The following is a 5,290-nucleotide window of genomic DNA, read 5'->3' as shown; positions in this document are numbered from 1 at the left end:
TCACTCTCACTTATTTATCTGTCAAAGAAGCCGTGGGAGCGAACAACTTCAATAATTTTTTCTTCAAATTGCAAGCGTCGCTTGTGCGATGCAAACAGTTTGCAAACATCGCTACAAACATTGCAAAACTTTCATTGCTTAGGTGATGCCATTTGCAAGGCCCCTAAGGACGACCTTAGCAATGCTTTTATGCATTTTGTTGGGAAATTATAAGCAACACCTACTATTCTTTCGAGCATCACAAGAACAAAAGGCCCCTTGTAGAGATATACTTGCTAGCGTATAATGTCAAAAATGAGGTTTGTGTTGTTTATAGGTGAGCAAGTAAGAGGGAATAACAATGCAGGTGGTGGTGCGGGTGGTGCTCATCAAAGCTTTTTAAACGGTCCTCCACATTCCTATTATATTTTTGATGAGGAAGGGGAATCCTAATACCTTTTCATTTCAAAAAATATATTTTTCTTTTTGTTGTAAAAGGAGCACCCTAGACAAAAGCGGGACACTTTGCACACTGCAAATCGAACTTTTATATTCACACAGAAGGCAAAGATGCCTGTCCTAATAGCAAGCAAAAATGTTGATACTGGCAAAAATTTCCCTGCTAGGGAAGAGAGGCCAGTAAAAATCAGGGGGCCTGTTAAGAGATAGGGTTCTTTGTGCGATCTCAACCACTAGATGCTAGCTCAAACCGCATTGGCAACATAGTCTTGAAACTGGGCCAGGCCACTCTTGCTAATGGGTAACCATTTTGATACATGTGACTCAAGAGAGAACGACCAATCTCGGGTTGTGCACTCTCAATCGCTCCGATCTTTATGCTCTTGAGTATCGCATTGATTGCACCTCTCCTTGCTCGAAATCATGCAACACATAGAAACGCTTCCTTAATATGCCCCCTTTACCTCAATGGCCTTTTGGCGCTTGTGAAGTAGTGAATAGTTTGGCTGGCTGCCTTCGGTGGCCCCTCTCTCTCTCTCTCTCTCTCTCTCTCTCTCTCTCTCTCTCTCTCTCTCTCTCTCTCTCTCTCTGCTTGTGTTGTCGGGCTGCAGACCATACTCGTCGAAGCAAGCTTCTCGTGACACGTGCCGGGGCGAGGGACGGAAATCCCTTCCCCCATTATAAATAGTAGACAAAGTGAGCTCCTTGCATAGACTTGAGAGCAACGTCAAGCAAGACAACGGATTCTCGCTAGGTGTGATTATAATTGTTGTCCCGCATCTTGGGCTTCTTGAGAGCATACAACAAATGGCAGCTGAAGAAGCCATTTTGCAAGTACTAAAATGCCAGTGATCATATCATTCAAAAATGCCCAACTAAGCATCTCTAGCTAGAGATCGTGCCATCAGAAAGTGTACATGTAAGTTGCAAAAGATGCTTACAAAGAAAGAACCATGCATGGTTGTAGTTGATGGTTCTCCTTCTAAAAAGGAATTTGCACATATACTACACGACCAAGAAGGGGTGTATAGTGTGCAGCATGTTGCTTGTCGCTAAGCACATTAATTGTAGCACAATGTGTTAGCGTTTCTCAAGTCTTTTCCTATGGAAAATTTGGTCACATTCATCAATAAGTCCTTTCCTATCAAAGGACTTGGGAAAAAATATATTAATAGATGCTAATAAACATTTTGCACTTTTCAAATCTTTTCAAGTTACAGATTGTAGTAGCGCTAGCAGTGGAGCAGGGATCATCCCAACGTTTTTCAGCTTGCAGCCATGTATCTTTGAGCGAGAAGAGTTTGTCGCATATTTACACTTGCCAAACTTAGTTTGATTGTCAAATTTGTGGATGCTCATGCTCCCACTTCTTGGCCATTTATGGTATGGATTCTAGTAGTGTGAACAGCCGACCCCTAAAGTTAAAACTAACAAGTGCCGCTTTACGTACAACACTTCTTTGTGCGATCTCAGCCACTAGATGCGGGCTCTAGCTATGTTGACCTCATCACTATATCACACGGGCATGCTCAAATGGGATCAATGGTGGAGGAGGAAAACGCGGGCGTGAAAATGGTGGACCGTCATATTTGACGGTTGCCTCAAATTTACTAGTCTGCCCAAATTTACAGATTTGCCCCGAATTTACTAATTGGCCGACATTTACAATATGACATACTGAAATCCCCTATATTTCGATAAACGCATGTGGGTGTAGTGGTTAGTGCACATGGCTCGCAGTGGGGAGGTCACGGGTTCAAGACATGGAGTGCGAACTACCCCGAATTTACAAGCCTACCCGAATTTACTTTTCTCCCCAAATTTACCAAATGTCCCGAATTTACTAATGTGCATCTGATGGTACGAATCACCTCAATCGTAGATCTCATTTGAAGCCGCCCGTGAGAGATAGTGTGGAGGCTGTGCGAGTAGCGTAGTCTAGAAACTGGGTCGGGGCGCCTCCCCAAATTTACCAAATGTCCCGAATTTACTAATGTGCATCTGATGGTACGAATCACCTCAATCGTAGATCTCATTTGAAGCCGCCCGTGAGAGATAGTGTGGAGGCTGTGCGAGTAGCGTAGTCTAGAAACTGGGTCGGGGGCGCCGCCAGTTTTGCTAATGGGCCAGCGTTTTGATACACGTGACTCAACTGATCTCGGGCTATGCACTGGCGATCACTCCAATCTTAGTGCTCTTTAGTATTGCTATTGATTGCACCTCTCCCTGCTCGAAATCATGCAGCACAGAGAAACGCTTCCTTAATATGGCCCATTTACCTCAGTGGATTTTGGGCGCTTGTGAAGTAATGACTAGTTTGGCCGGCTGCCTTCTCTCTCTCTCTCTCTCTCTCTTTCTCTCTCTCGCGTTGTCTGCTTGTGTCGCCAGGCTGCAGACCACACTCGCCGAAGTAAGCTCCTCGTGACACATGCCGGAGGGAGGGACGAGGATACCTTCCCCCATTATAGATAGTATAGACAGAGTGAGCTCCTTGCGTAAACTTCTTGAGAGCATACAACAAATGGCAGCTTGCATACCTCTTGATGAGTTTCAAAAGGGATCACCACATCTTGGCAAAGAGGAAGCATGAGAGCATATAAATGAATTGGTTATGGAAATCTTGTTGTGGCCATTGAATTTCTATGAGTAATTACATCTTCAGAGTGTAGCTGGCAATGATCATGCAAGTGCATCGGGTGCGCCATGATAGAGGTTCTTACCAATGCATTCTTTTGTGAAGTGATTGTTGAGTGTTATGCTTCCTTACGGCCATCGATGGTGAGGTTACTACAGACACTGAGGCTCGATTTGGCCATGTACAAGGAACAAGACATAAAGGCGACCATGTTAATGAAGGTTGCTAAAATAGAGCAAAGGTACTAGAGACAGAAAGAGTGGAGGTGTTGTAAATAAGCCTTTGCATTTGCTCCTCTCAACAACCTCACCCAGCCTCAAAGACAAACTATGTCTTCGAGTATTTAATGCGCTACAAAGCATTCCAACTCTATGTCTACGAGGCTTAGACATAGAGTTGGAATACTCTGTAGTGTATACTACTTGGAGGCACCAACGATTTCCTCTTTATGTTGGTTTGCAATAAAGTTTCTAACCAGAGATAGGATTGTTTGAAGTAGTTAGACCTTACAACAAAATCTGCGTTTTGATTTGCTCATTGGTCATTGCAAGCTCTAATATATGTCTTTGTAGCAATTTAAATATCAATTGGAGCCTACCTTGACGAGCTTTCACCTTATGAAAATTTGCCTCCAAGTAACATTTTAAAAAGTGTAGGTCTAGTTGCTTTATGGGGTTCATAATCTTCCCTAGTTCTTAAACTGTGTAGATTCCACCAAGACTACATTCCAAACACGTATTTATCAATCTTCCCATAACGCATGATAAATATGGTACCAATGTTCAGTACTTTACGCACTGGTGGTTATTTAAATGCACACACAAATACATGTACATGTGTGTATGCATGCATGTATCCAAGGTTGTGGAACATGTGATGTATGCATGCATGCATGTGATGTGATGTGTAGTATATACATGGATGTATGTATGCAAGCATGCATGAGTAGAAATTTACATCTATTTGTATTGAAATATCCAATACCATACAAAATTTCGTACTGGTAGTGGTTACACATACTACGTAACGTGTTTTAACATTTTTTTTTGCACCATACTAATCGCACCTATCCACCTTGGATTCCACCACCGACAATTGGCAAGCCCCATGAAATTTTCAATTGACTTTCTACTTGGTTGATCCTTTGTTTTGTCACCCTTGATGATTTCATCTCTCAAATTTTGTTCCAAGTATCTAAAGTACATTATTTCACCCTTGGCAATTTCATTTCTCAGTTTTTGCTGCAAAGGGATTGGGAATACATGTTCTTGGCTTTAGTTTGAACTTGGTAGTTCGAACTCTTACCATATTTATATCAGACTAAGACGTGGACGTGGTATATGTTAGTCCTATGAAAGAGTCTTGGTGGCGGTATCAATGAACAAAAAAGACGAGAACTCCAACTCTGTTCACCTACAATAAGTTGGGAAATTATACTGGTGTGAAAGCTTGACAGCAAGTATCCACTCAATCTAGAGAGAGAGAGAGAGAGAGAGAGAGATGAAATGAAATGATATATTAACATCTGAGAGATGAAATGAAATGAAGTGTTATATTAAACGTCTTCAAAAGAAATGACCTATGAGACCAAACTGATTTAATCCTTGTGGATTTAATCCAATGTTGGGGTACAAAAATAAAATGGAGTAAAATTGAAGAAAAAGGCTAAAATTGTCGGACTAAAATCATCATCATCAATGCCCGAGGATGCCCGGCATCAGGCGTCATCCGAGAAAGTATTGCATCAGTCGTTGAATAGCTTCGTCAACCTCCGCCTCTGTGAATAGTCATACGGGGCGTCTCCCATATCGTGCTAGAATAGTTTTGATCCTCTGATGGAGCTTCCGTCGATGTCGTGATGCCCTTGTAGAAGTGGGGCGTCTAGCTTTCCCAAGCTCAATAGCTTTGTCCACTAATATACCTATGGTATAAGTGGGCTCTGAAGTCTTCTGTGAAGCATGCTCACTTGAGAGAGAGAGAGAGAGAGAGAGAGAGGAAGAAGAAAAGAAAAATTGACGATAGAGGAACAATCTCAAGAGACCTCAAAGATCTATCCATCAGGTCTTGAACATCTATCTACATGCTAGGTAAAACCTGCAAGACCCTTCAAGGATTACGTTCATAGAAGACTCTTTACACAAATGCATGGTAGAGGCTCTAGTATCCTGCCATGGCATTGATGGTGCCTGTAATTGAGGAACATTCTCAAGGAGCCAC

Source organism: Adiantum capillus-veneris, chromosome 22 (assembly GCF_014529385.1).
Source record: "Adiantum capillus-veneris isolate H3 chromosome 22, ASM1452938v2, whole genome shotgun sequence".
In the NCBI taxonomy this organism is placed as follows: Eukaryota; Viridiplantae; Streptophyta; class Polypodiopsida; order Polypodiales; family Pteridaceae; genus Adiantum; species Adiantum capillus-veneris.
This window is presented reverse-complemented; position numbering follows the sequence as displayed.